This window comes from Podarcis cretensis (genome assembly GCF_951804945.1).
Source record: "Podarcis cretensis genome assembly, chromosome: Z".
Taxonomy (NCBI): domain Eukaryota; kingdom Metazoa; phylum Chordata; class Lepidosauria; order Squamata; family Lacertidae; genus Podarcis; species Podarcis cretensis.
This window is the reverse complement of record NC_137184.1, coordinates 47,318,267-47,332,966: the sequence shown is the minus strand read 5'-3', so window position 1 is coordinate 47,332,966 and position 14,700 is coordinate 47,318,267. Positions and strand designations below refer to the sequence as shown.

The window sequence follows — 14,700 nt, the reverse complement described above, 5'->3', positions numbered from 1 at the left end:
AAATACATATAGATGTGCTAGAGAGACAGCTCACAGTGACCAACCTTCATGATGAATGTTGAGCAACTGAGTATCAGATTCATGGTACAATTGTATCTGTGCACTCAAAAACCACACAAAAGGGCAACTAAAGTGATTGAGGGGATGGAACACCAAATGAATTAAGGATAACGGATTTGGAGCTTTACAATTAAGGCGGCGCATGACAGTTTAAAACATTGTGGGTGGTATGAAGAGAACATTGAGTTTTTTCTTCCTCTCACAATACTAGAACTCAGTCACCCAATAAAAAATAACTGACAGCAAGTTCAGTACAGGCTGTAGAAAGTACTGTTTTCATACAATACATAATTAACTTATGGAATTCACAGCTACAGAAAGTGCTGCTGGCCAAATATTAGCTGGTTCATAACACCTCCATTTTCAGAGGCAGCAAATGTCTGAACACTAGTAGAAGGGCAGCTGCACTCATGCTCTGGTAAAGAGCTTTCTCAGAAACACCTGGTGACTGCTGGAAACAGTCTGGATGAAACCTTGTTCCAGAAGGCTCCTCATATTTTCTTAATCATCAATATGCACCTAGGTACTCAATATGCACGTAGTACATAGGTGATGCTATCAATATTAAATAGATTTAATGTACCCTGCTCACCCTTTTTATTTAGTCTACCCTAAAAAATAGGTTATAGCAATATATTACAGTTAAGCAAGGTATTCAAGAGAGGTGGGCCTTTGGCTTTGCGCTCTGAATTCAACGCTGCATCCTCTTTTTCTAGGAAAAATAATTATGCTCTATATAAGTACCTAGGATATATAGTTACTAAATAAAAGTTAAGTAGTAGTAGCAGCAGGTGTACACTCAGCGTACAGGGAACTTTCGTAAGGGGCTGAATAGAGATTGTGAGGGGTTTTCTTCAGAGTGGGCTAATTTAGCAGAATAAGTACCCCTTTAGAAGATGTGCAGAGCCTGAAACCTGTATATATTCCAATTTTATACAGTTTCCCCTGCCTGCAGTAGGAGACAGTTTCCCACTGCTCCTGGGAGGCACAGTCATTCTCCAACAGCATATAGGCTACACCATTCAGCTTCCAAGATTCTTGTGCATGGAATGTCACAGAATTGGCTATCTGGCACAGACAAAAGCCTAAGAATTTTGACTATTTTTTTTTAAAAAAATAAATAAAAGCTTTCTAACTCTGGCAGTGGTTCTAGGGATTATCTAAACCAGTGGTTCCCCAACTCCCCCCTCCCAGACCAACTGATAATTGTTGGTGGCCTTAGCAGAATATATAGATTTTTCTGCCTGTTGTAACAATTCTAATGTGCTGTGTGCTGGATGCTGGATGATTTTTTTTACAGCATTTTTACTGCTGCTTTTGTTTCTTAAATTGTATTTTATTATATTACAGTATACATTCCACAGAATTCAAACTGTAATACTGTTGACACACATCTTGTGCTTAGGTCACGTTCCAGGGATAGCGCATAAAGTCAAAATTGCATATAGTTAATAAACAAACATACATACCTCTTGGAACCACCCCTGAGTAAGCAATCTTACTTTCTTGAACTGGCATGTCAAATGGGTCTTATCCCCCAAGCAACAGAGAGAATTCTGAGTTGTTCACCCTGTTTACTGGGCTCTGGAAGGCTCTCACAAGATCTTGCGGGGCTGTCTGAGATCTCAGGAGAACTTGAAAGCCTCCCAAAGCCCAGTAAGTCAAGACTCTTTCTGCACCAGGAAAACCCTGTGGAAAAAGAGCTTTTAAGCTCTATGCCTTCAGTGCATTTAATTTGTGCAATTTCAATCGGCCAGCCTCCAACTGCATAGTTGAAAGTGTATATGTTAAACACACATAAGCTGCAAGTTGACTATACAATACAAAAATAAAAGCATCAATAAAATACAGATAAAAATCAACATGAATCACTTAAAAGTTCTCTTCTAAATATTGCTTCAAATGTACCATTAGCATTTTCTTCAAAACCTTAAATATGAAGGTCAAAAGATGCAAACAGCAACTGTATACAAAATCAAAAGCAGATTATCATCTTATTTGTGCTTCACACCAAAAAAACCCCCCAAATTATTCTGATTACAGGAGAAGTGCATCTTTCCAAGCAGTTTACGAGCAACCTAGAACTAACTGCATCCACATACAGTGGTACCTCTGGTTATGCACTTAATTCGTTCTGGAGGTCCATTCTTAACCTGAAGCACCACTTTAGCTAATGGGGCCTCCCACTGCTGCGGCTGTGCCGCAGCAGTGCAATTTCTATTCTCATCCTGAAACAAAGTTCTTAACCCGAGGTATTATTTCTGGGTTAGCGGAGTCTGTAACCTGAAGCGTATGTAACCCGAGGTACCACTTCCTGCTTTCAAAACATCAAAGTAGCTTTGAGAAAACATGTGGTGTGTAGAGGCCAAACAAGAAAAAGTCACTCCTAAGCGTGGTGATGCCACTTGCATCCTCCAGGAATAGCATGGATTGTAGGAGAACTCCCAAACTGCAAACTTGGTTGCATATCTCTGACCAATCTAGATCAGCTGTTTCCTAATCCATCTCTCTGTCTTATGTTGTTATCTGGCTAAACCACAAGCATTTCTGTGGAGACAATACAACTTGCAACTGAAACTTCCACATATGCTTAAAGTATGTGCTATACAGTATTAGAAACTCAGATATAAGCTAGGTGCCAAATGTGGTTACAGTTGCCATAACAGAATACCTAGTTGCCATTTTTGAGCCAGGTGGCTCAAAAGTCCTATTTTTCAACAAGACTTTTTGGTTCCTGAAATTCATTCTAATTGTACATAAAATTCTATTCCACAGGTTGTGTTGCTCAAGTGCAAAACAGTCAAAATCCAAGGATTCCCCAGGCATGCACCTCCAGATGGTGGAGACGTCATAGAATCATAGAGTTGGAAGAGACCACAAGGGCCATCGAGTCCAACCCCCTGCCAAGCAGGAAATACCATCAGAGCACTCCTGACATATGGTTGTCAAGCCTCTGCTTAAAGACCTCCAAAGAAGGAGACTCCACCACACTCCTTGGCAGCAAATTCCACTGTCGAGCAGCTCTTACTGTCAGGAAGTTCTTCCTAATGTTTAGGTGGAATCTTTTTTCTTGTAGTTTGGAACCATTGCTCCGTGTCCGCTTCTCTGGAGCAGCAGAAAACAACCTTTCTCCCTCCTCTATGTGACATCCTTTGTGGCACCATCCTGGTGCTTGGGCAGCTTCACTTGGTTGCAAGTGACCGACAGCCAAGTGCAAAATGTGCCTGGAAAAATGTTGAACGCTGGTGCTATGTGTAGAAAAAAAGAGTCTATAACCACTAGGCTGGCCATCTGAGCGGTCAAATAATGGAGTTGCTCAAATGACTAGTCAATATATTGCCAAATATTTTAAAATCATAAACAAGTTTGATAGGTATGCATGTTGTTTCAAAACAATGAATTATTTTATAATATTTCTATTTCATCTTTCCCCCAAGCAGCTCAAGGCAGCATAAATTATCCATTTAGAATGCCAACCACACCGTGAGGTGCAATACTGACCCAACACTGCCTAATCAGCTGCATGACTGATTTGAACCTGGTCCCTCTGATCTTAGTCCAACACTATTAGGTAGCAGCCTTTGCCACTGATGACCACTTGCAGTAGTGTTTGGAGATACAGTGGTGCCTCACAAGACGAAATTAATTCGTTCCGCGAGTTGCTTCGTATTGCGATTTTTTCGTCTTGCGGAGCGCGGATTCCCCGGGTATTAACGGTTTTACGAAAAAGGAAGCAAACCTGCAAGATGTTTTTGTCTTGTGAAGCAAGCCCATAGGGAAATTCGTCTTGCGAAGCACCTCGAAAAACGGAAAACCCTTTCGTCTAGCGAGTTTTTCGTCTTGCGAGGCATTCGTCTTGCGGGGCACCACTGTACCTGTTGCTATAGAAGGTGACCAAAGACAGAAACTTTGATATGGTGACAGATTTGCCACCTACTGATGCAAGGCTAGGGGGCAAGCAGTCCTTGCTACAAAATAAAACTATAATAAGCTGACACAGTGGTATTCTTGGAATGTTTGACTGCAGTCAAGTAACAGGCAGTCAGGTGACAGGAAGAAAAACCCTAATATCCAGTTCAAACCATTACAGCTTTAGCAAGTACACAGTGTGGGTCTGCAGGATATACCCACTAAAATTTAGCCTGTAAAGCAGCCCTAAGGAAGGGGAAGAAGGGATAGCAAATGCAAAGCAAGTGAGCCACAGTCTGCATAAGGTATCAAATAGCACCTGTTGACATACACTTTTTCTAGTCTGAATGGTGCTACTGGTCCATAGATTTACAGAACAAGTGGTACTGCTGGGTGCATAGTGGATCAGGTCCCAAAATCTTTTAAGTGTCACAGGTAAGATATTATGTCAAGATGACTACCTAAAAGGGAAGGGACTCAATCCTGATGACAAGAAGGATCTATTGGGAAATGAATTAGGGGTAAAGGAACTGAACAGGAACTAAGTTGTGATGATCTGAGATAGGGTGCAAAATAAATTAATCCATTTATCTGGAAGATCTGGATGGGAAATTTGTTGGCTTGAATTCTGCAACACTGAGATTCTAAAATCTAAATTGGAATATATATACATACAGTACATGCACATATACTGTAGGAAAACTTTATGCAAATTTGTATCTATGGACCATGCCACAAATCTTTTAAGTACCTTGCAACACTCATGCTACAGAGACCCCGGCAAGTTTTCCTGGAAAGAAAATATTGACAAAGCACACCAGAACAGTCAACGTAATGCTTGCAGTCTCACGGACAACAGCCCCTAAACCTCTACAAACAAGAGGAATGGGAACAAAACCAAATGGACAGTACTGTTTGGGAACAAACTCTGATCAGAGCTGTGCAAATGCGATTAATGAGATTAATGTGTTTGAAAATAGCAAGGTTCGCTGACCCCATCACCACCAACACACCCAGAATCTTACCCTACCATTGGTTTCATTGTTAAAATGGAGGGATTTTCTTCAACAGGGAAGAGGTAGCATGGATATCCTTGGCACACCAAAACTATGGCTAATAATGGCTTAGCATGAATGCATGATCACGCTGGTTCCCAAGAAGGCAACTGCGGCCACTTTGCTCTTCTCTGGGCTTTTTAAGTCAGTGCAGGATGGCAGCAGTCAAGGTTTGGTCTGGCATGACATCTGAACCCAGGATTGTGGGTAAGGGCTCTCCTCCTTAACCACAATCTGCAATCATAGGACAGACCTTGGCTACAGTAAGTGTGAGGTCCTAATAAAAAGCCACCACATTTGCGTGGTCATGTTAAGTCATATTTTGGCTTACTGAGATGTAAAGCAGGCAAGGCCTGGTTTTCACTAGGACAGCCCCTTTCCCTCACTATAACTTTGGGCTCTACCTTTCTCTCCAGAATTCTACCACATTCCTCCTTTCATTGCACTTGCTTCTTCGTCAGTAGTTATTCATCCAGGCATAAAGTTGCTGCCACGAACAACTGATGCTAACTCTTATTTAAAGCTTGGTCATATTTAATATTTACATTAAACCAGGGGTCGGCAAACTAAGGTCCATGGGCCGGATCAGGCCCAAATGCCTTTAGGATCCGGCACGCGGACTGTCCGTGGATTGGCGTGGGGATTCTGTTCGTTTGGGCTGCGCCATTTTCCCCCTGTGCCATTCCATCCCCCCGCCTTCCTCACACATACCACGGCGGTGCTTCCTCCCTCCCTCCTCCTGGCTTCTCCCCGCCCTGCCTAGAGGAGGAAAGGGGTCTGGGCTAAGCTGGCTGAGCGCCATTTTAAGGAGCCCCTCTCCGGAGCCAGCCCTTTCGCGCCTCTCATCTTCCCTCCGCTGCCGCCACCCTGGTGCTCCTGTGGACCAGAGAGCAGAACGGATGAGCTCGCTCTGCCTACCCAACAAGAAGCAGCAGCAGCGCTGGTGGTGGCAGCAGCCCCAGGGAAGGTAAGCACAGCGGCTGGGGCTGGGGAGGAGGACTACTTGCCCCCCTTGCCTCTTCTTCCAGCTTTCCCCCACTGGTGCCGCTTCTCCGGCCTGCCATAAGGTCTGAGAGACAGTAGACCAGCCTGCGGCTAATTTTTTTTGCCAACCCCTGCTTTAAACCATAAATTCCTGTGCTTCTGGCATCCATAGATATACAGCAATTTAAGCAGACCTTAATCTAAATGAATATCTTGTTTTATTTAAAGAAATTGTAACCTGCTCTTCAGCAAAAACAAAATAAAACAAAACTCCTCCCAGAGCAGGCTATAGATCACTACAGTCCTTGCCCTCAGGCTAACAATCTAGTACAGTGGTACCTCGGGTTACATACGCTTCAGGTTACATAATATGCTTCAGGTTACAGACTCTGCGAACCCAGAAATAGTACCTTGGGTTAAGAACTTTGCTTCAGGATGAGAACAGAAATCGTGCTCCAGCAGCGCGGCGGCAGCAGGAGGCCCCATTAGCTAAAGTGGTGCTTCAGGTTAAGAACACATTCAGGTTAAGAACGGATCTCCGGAACGAATTAAGTACTTAACCTGAGGTACCACTGTTTGCAAAAGCAAGAACCTTAAGTATCATATTGGCATTTCTTTTTGCAGCTCATTGAAAAACAGAAATCCTGTCTATGTAGCATACAGGCAACATAGAAACTGAAAACTACTCTTTTCATTGAGTAAAGAAGAAGCTACTAAAAAGCAGTTTTTTCTCATATGTCCTCCTGCACCATGTGCATGCATGAAAACATGCCATAAGCAGTCACATCCACGCATGCGCATGCACACACGTGCACAGCCACAAATTTGGTGAACAGCCTTACTCTCATCTGGGTACCCAGTCAAGCACCCGTTTTAACCATGTTAAGAATAAGTAGGAGTATCTCTTCTCAAAATTATAACCTAAACTCTGCAAAATCAATTCCAGCTTCTAATGACCTCTATAGATTCTGCGCTAAAATTATTTGGCAAAAACTTGTAAACTAAAACAATTCCAACTCAGCACTAACTTGGTCAGTAGGCTTGTGCTGCATATAATAAAAGTTCTTATGCAAAATATATTTAAAAATATATTTAAAAAGTTCTTATGCAAAATATCTAAAAAAGCAGACTGAAAATGTTTTTGCTATGGCTCACAACTGCAAAGAAATAGAAGCAAAGTTTAGCATTTATGCTACTTATTTCTAATGCAGAATGTGACTAGGTAGGTTCACTTGACCTTATGTAACTATCCACTTCCATTGTGCAATTTAAAAAAATTCCTTGGCTTTTATTCACATACTCCCAGCTGATCTTTCCTAAGAGTTTTATTTATTATATTTATATCCAGTACTTAATACAAAGATCTCAAGGCAGTATACATTGTTCCTCACATCTAACATTTAATCCTTACAACAACCAGTAAAGTGTGATTTACTGGACGAAAGTCACCAACAGAGCTTCATGGCTGAGTGCAATTTTAAGCCAGTGTCTCCTGAATCCTAGTCCCACACTTTTACCCCAACAATACACTAGGAAATAATAAAGTTTGGCTAAATCATCATCTAGTTATATTTACTTGGATAGAAAAAGAGTAACAAATGTTTGAAAAAAGTAAACCTGTCAGCTCAAGTTTGCCAAGAATTATTGAAAAGGCATTGATCAAAGTTTGGAAATATACTAAACCTCTTCAGGTAATATAGTCTCTGTACCATTAGCTGTGTTAATCCCCATTAGACTGCTGTAGTAGACCATGCAGGATTCCCCCCCCCCCAATGGTTGGAACACCATTTATTTTTTATTTGCATTTTCAAAAACAGGAACATAGAGCATATTTAACCCCCTCCACTCCCCCACTTACAACTTCGTACCAAATACAGCATGTATACATATACCATATGACTTCCCTTCCACCCTTTTCCTGGTTCCTTTGCTTTTCTACTACTCTGCATAATTCAACTCTTTTTAATCATCGTTTGTTATCTATCAAATATTTCAACTCTGCTGGTTTTACTCAAAACCTGCTAAGCTATGTATTTGTCTATACTGGTTCTTGAAATAGTCAATAAATATTGCCCATGCCTCATCTTCATTTTCTTTTATCCCGTTCGTCAGACCAGCAAGATCAGCATATTCGAACACTTTACATTGCCATTCTTCCTTAGTGGGTACTAGACTTGTTCTCCACCTTTGTGCCAATAATATTCTAGCTGCGGCAGTGGCATATAGTAGTACACTCTTTTCTTTTGGGGGACCTCCGTTGTTACCATCTCCAAGAGTTTTTTTAAGTATCTTTTTAAATCCATTATATACAGTTTCCTAATATGCCTTAATGATTTTACAGGACCACTACATGTGAATAAAAGATCCCTCAATTTCATTACACTTTCAACATATACCTTTTTCTTTTTTTAGACATTTTTGCCAATCTGGTGGGCGTTAAATACCATCTGTGGGTCATTTTCATCATATTTTCTTTTAGCGCATAACAAGGTGTAAAATTAATATTTATTTTCCACAACTTCCCCCATAATTCATAATCAATATTGTGACCCACATCTTGTGCCCACTTAATCATGCTCAATTTCACAAATTCCTCTTTAGTTTCCCACTCCAACAGCAGTTTGTACATTTTTTATAATACTTTTATATTTGTATCTTTTATACCTTTTATAATGGTTTCTACAAACCCCATCCTTTCTAACAGTTTTATCATAAACAGGCAGGAGACGTTATCAAAGGCCTTTTCAGCAGACCATGTAGGATTCTAAAGCTGCACTATAGAATGTAATAGAACTGGTTAGTGGACCTTTCAATAATTGAAGAGAAAATGTTAATGGCTGTACACTAGAGAAGTGGCACGTGTATTATCCCAACTTGATTACCCGCTTCAGGCTAATGTTACCATAGCTAAGATGCAGAGCCTCCAGATACGGATGGACTCCCAGCATCCCAGTGAGCATGCTCAATGGTCAGGAATGACAGGAGTTTTAATCCAATATCTAGACAGCCATAGGTTCCACTCCTGGTGTAGCAACTGTGGAATACAGCTGGGTCTGAAGCAAGCATAACAGTAAATGAAGTTTTGAAAATCCTCTTAACCTGGGCTAAGATGGGACAGAATTTCCACTTGGTACTACCCTGATATCTAGCAGAGACTAGAACAGGCAAATGAGTTCAGCAGAGATGAAAATATGCTACCATGTTCATGTTCAGAAAAACAGTCCCTGAATGACAATTCCATTGCTACCTAGTTTATCTATTCGTAAACCCAAGCTAAGACTGACCACGCTCCTTCTGAACTGGCACATGAATAATTCCTGCTACAGAAAATACCACCTGTACTCTGCAGAAATAGCCAAGAGAAGGGTGGGGGAGGAAGTAGGTTTAACATTAACCACAGGCAAGTTTAGCATAAGCCTCTTACTGGTAACACAGCAACTCCCAGAGATTCTTTCTACCAAACACATCACTACTAGTAGTAGGTCCAATTCAGGTGTCAAGCAATATCCTTAAAAGTGCCACATAAAATTGGGCAGACATGGCTATTAACCTTCAGGTACAGTAGTAAGAGTGCATGAGCCAGGAGGGACTCTTGGGCCCATTAATACATGCTAGCAACTGACAACTAAGCTTTTTAGAGTCACAGCAACTTAGAAGCAGCTTCCACAAAGACTCAGCAAGGGCTCCAAGGTCCTTATTCCATTCAGAATGGTTAAACAGAAATCTGGAGTTAAATAACCAGTCTTCAGGCTCTGCAGTTTGGCAGGTGCTTTACTTCCAGGCCCTGAGGCACAGAATAGTGCCTATTCTCAAAGCTTCGCAGAATCTAGTGGCAGGAAACAGGGCAAGCAGGAAAAAGGGGAAAACCAACTCAATCCTACTGGATCCAAGAGCAAGGATTAGACAACACAGTGAAATGAAAGACATAAATAAAGAAGACAGGTCAGCCTCAAAAGCCAGAAAGGAATCAATCTCTAGGTAGAAGGAGCTGTCAGCTACACAGGTAAGTAATAATAATAATAATAAATTTTATTTATACCCCGCCCTCCCCAGCCATGGTGGGGATCAGGGCGGCTAACAAACAATAATAAAAATGTGTTGAATGAATACAACTTAAAAACAAGATTAAAATACAACATTAAAACAATTAAAATGCAGCCTCATCACAGGAGGAGAAAGGAGAAAGAAAGAAAGAGGGGGAGGGAATAAAATTGACTCCAAGCCAAAGGCCAGGCGGAACAACCCTGTCTTACAGTACTGTAGTGAGAGCCTTGTTTCCATTGGGATGATGGTGGCGGATGAAGCTTGATATATGGTGAGTAGCCTGCACTTATCTATACCTTTGGCTGTAGTATGTTAGGCAACAGGTAATACCATCAAGGATTATTTTGATTTGGTAATTGTTAAGGGTTTAAAGATTAGGAATTTTGCAGTGTGAGTGTAGACTCACATCCCCATACCCCTACATTATACCTGGTGATAGTTACAATTCCCTTTTTGTAATAATAATAATTTATTATTTATACCCTGCCCACCTGGCAGGGTTTCCCCAGCCACTCTGGGTGGCTCCCAACAGAATATTTAAAACATGATAAAACATCAAACATTAAAAACTTCCCTAAACAGGGTTGCCTTCAGATGTCTTCTAAAAGTTTGATAGTTGTGACTTATACCACTGCAAAGCTATAAGGTAGAGGGCAGCAACCTAAGGCCCATGGGCTGGAAGCAGCCCATGAGGGTCGCTTAACTGGCCCATGAGCCACCCCCGAACCGAGCCTCCAACTCAGCGAGTCCCTGCACACTGCGCTAAACCGGCGCAGCATGGCGCGGGGACTCTCTTCTATGGCTCCGGAAATCGCTTCTGCGCATGCCCAGATGCTGGAAATCGCGTCTGTGCATGTCCGTGGCCCCGGAAATCGCTTCTGTGCATGCCGACACCAAAAATTGTTTTTTGCGCAGGTGCGATTTTTGGCGTCTGGGAATGTGTAGAAGCGATTTCCGGTACCGTGGACATGCGCAGATGCGATTTCCCAAGTCACGCTGTGCTGGTCCGGCCCACAGAGGATCTCCGCAGGAGTGATCCAGCCCATGCCCAGTAAACCTTGCCAACCCCTGCTTTAAGGTATATATATGTTTCCTACAAACATTCCCAATCTTAATACTCCAATATAATAATAATTTATTATTTATACCCCGCCCATCTGGCTGGGCTTCCCCAGCCACTCTGGGCGGCTTCCAACAAAATATTAAAATACAATAGTCCGTCAAACATTAAAAACTTCCCTAAACCGGGCTGCCTTCAGAGCAAAGAAGTCAACACTGTGGGAAAAAGTTGTTTATTGCTTTTGTGATGTACAGTCATGGGAAAAAGAAAGTGCACCCTCTTTGAATTCTGTGGTTTTACATATCAGGACATAATAGCAATCATTTGTTCTTTAGCAGGTCGGCGGTTCGAATCCCTGCGGCGGGGTGCGCTCCCGCTGCTCGGTCCCAGTGCCTGCCAACCTAGCAGTTCGAAAGCACCTCCAGGTGCAAGTAGATAAATAGGGACCGCTTACCAGCGGGAAGGTAAACGGCGTTTCCGTGTGCGGCTCTGGCTCGCCAGAGCAGCGATGTCACGCTGGCCACGTGACCCGGAAGTGTCTCCGGACAGCGCTGGCCCCTGGCCTCTTAAGTGAGATGGGCGCACAACCCTAGAGTCTGTCAAGACTGGCCCGTAAAGGTACCCCTGCCCATACGGGCCAGTCTTGACAGACTCTGGGGTTGTGCGCCCATCTCACTTAAGAGGCCAGGGGCCAGCGCTGTCCGGAGACACTTCCGGGTCACGTGGCCAGCGTGACATTGCTGCTCTGGCGAGCCAGAGCCGCACACGGAAACGCCGTTTACCTTCCCGCTGGTAAGCGGTCCCTATTTATCTATTTGCACCCGGAGGTGCTTTCGAACTGCTAGGTTGGCAGGCGCTGGGACCGAGCAGCGGAAGCGCACCCCGCCGCAGGGATTCGAACCGCCGACCTTTCGATCGGCAAGTCCTAGGCGCTGAGGCTTTAACCCACAGCGCCACCTGCGTCCCTAGGGGTACCTTTACCTTTACCTTAAAATTAGGTAAATACAACCTCAGATGAACAACAGCACATGACATACACTGTGTCATGATTTATTCAATGGAAATAAAGCCAAGATGAAGAAAACATGTGTGAAAAACTAAGTACACCCTTACTGTTTCCAAAGGAATTAAGAGGCTAAGCAGCAGACAGGGGCTGCTAATCAAATGCCCTTGCTTAATTGATCATCAGCAAATATGCCCACCTCTATAAAAGCCGAAGTTTTATCAGTTTGCTGGTCTGGAGCATTCAGGTGTGTTTTAACACAATGCCAAGGAGGAAAGACGACACAATGCTCTTAGAGAAACAATTGCTGTTGCCCATGAAACTCAGAATGCTTCTAAGGCCATCTCCAACCTATTTTAAGTCCATGATTCTACAGTGAGAAAGATTATTCAAAAGTGGAAAACATTCAAGACAGTTGCCGATCTTCTCAGAAGTGGATGTCCCAGAAAATTCACCACAAGGTCAGGCCATGCAGTGCTCAGAGAAATTGCAAAAAAGAGTTATATCTCAGGCTCTACAGGCCTCAGTTGTCATGTTAGATGTTAAAGTTCATGACAGTATAATTGGATAAAGACTGAACAAGTATGGTTTGCTTGGAAGGGTTTCCAGGAGAAAGCCTCATCTCTCTAAAAAGAACATGGCTGCATGGATTTGGTTTGCAAAGTTGCATCTGAACAAACCACAAGACTTCTGGAACAATGTCCTTTGGACAAATGAGACCAAAGTGGAGATGTTTGGCCATAATGAACAGTGCCACGTTTAGCAAAAACCAAACACAGCATGTCAGCACAAGAGCCTCATACAAACTGTCAAGCACGGTGGTGGTGGAATGATGATTTGGGCTTGTTTTGCAGCCACAGGACCTGGGAACTTTGCAGCCATTGACTTGACCATGAACTTATCTGTATACCAAAGTATTCTACAGTCAGTTGTGTGGCCATCTGCCCAGCAGCTGAAGCTTAGCTGAAATTGGGTCATGCAACAGGACAAGGATCCCAAACACACCAGCAAATCTACAACAGAATGACTGAAAAAGAACAAAATCAAGGTGTTGCAATGGCCCAGTCAAAATCCAGACTTCAACCCAACAGAAATGCTGTGCGGGACCTTAAGAGAGCTGTGCATAATTAAATGCCAGCAAACCTCAATGAAGCGAAGCAACATTATAAAGAAGAATGGGCCAAAATTCCTCTATAACTATGTGAGAGACGGATAAAGGCCTACAGACAATTACTTCATGTTATTGCTGCTAAAGCTATTGAATCATAAGCAAATGAATCATAAGGTGTACTTTGTTTTTCACATGTGGCTTTTCCATTTTGGCCTTATGTGTTAAAAAAAAATCATGACACAGTGTATGTGGTTCATCTGAGGTTGTATTTGCCTAATTTTAAGACCAGCTAAGGAACAGATGATTGTTATTATGTCTTCATATGTAAAACCACAGAATTCAAAGAAGGCGCACCTTCATTTCCCCCACGTATAGTGTTGGAAACCTATTGCCTCAACAGCTATAAAATCAAGTTCACATTCTGAACTACTGCACAAGCTGCTAAAATCCTGTGGCACCTTGAGGACTGGAATGAAGCTTGTAAACACTCTTACTCCCCTGCTGCCTCTTGCATCTGCCATAAACTATGAGAGATAGCAGCAGCATGATGTGAAAGACTTGGTCTGTGAGGAGCTAACAACTGACTGAGTATGCAGTAATTTCTGCACTGGGATTATTTCTTCAGAGAGATACTGAAATCCAGAGATTCAACAGGCAAGGAGAAACTTGTATACACCTCTAATTATCCCTAGCAACTCTTGTCTGTTTTACTGTATTGTATTTAAAACATTTTGTAAGTTGCCTCAATAACTTTGGGCTGTGAACAAGGTAGAACAAGGTAGAAGCCTCTCAAATGAGCAAAATGCAGGTGCTGGAACTTCAGTAAAAGAGAGCATAAACCTTCCAAACAGCAGTGAGCCTTGGGAAAGAGAGGGCAGAAAACTTGCATTGCACCCTTTTTCAACAAAAGGAAAATTTAACTCTTAACAAATGCTTTCAGGGAAATAAAAAGGAGCCCAGTGCTGGTATCTTCTATCCATGGCCAAAAGCATGCTAAATGCTTCTGAAAGTTCAAAATGAGTTCAAGAACCTGGGTGTCATTACCCCAACCCAGTCAGGAGAAATCTGTTTGTTCCAAGGTCTTCAAAGCCTCAGGTTCCCCAGTGGTATTGGACTTGGAATCAATGGGGCTACTGTCCACATATCAACCCCCACACTTGCACAATGAGCCTTAGTTTTTGACACGATGGTTTTGTGTTTGCTGTAAACCCAACCCCCACCCTCCTACAGGATTTGTTTCTATGGTAAACCCAGCTAGTAAGGGAAGCAGTTGCTATATTAACCTCTAACTGGCTGCAAAGCTTCAGTATTAGGCTGAGCATCAAGCTGCATGAAGGTTTTTGTGAGAGCCAGGAATACATCATCCCACACTAACCACAGTAGTTAACTCACTCAGCTCAAGTTGACAGTGAGGTGCATTTTGACTGGGAGGGTTAATCTCTTCCTTTCTGCAGCTGACAGCATTTTAGCTGCA

General features: G+C 42.6%; 1 protein-coding gene across 11 annotated transcripts in view; it reads right to left on the bottom strand.

Annotated features, from left to right (window-relative positions):
* The window catches only part of DLG3 (discs large MAGUK scaffold protein 3), a 117,255-nt gene that overhangs the window by 16,609 nt on the left and 85,946 nt on the right, over positions 1-14,700 (bottom strand). The gene's annotated exons all lie outside the window — the stretch shown is intronic.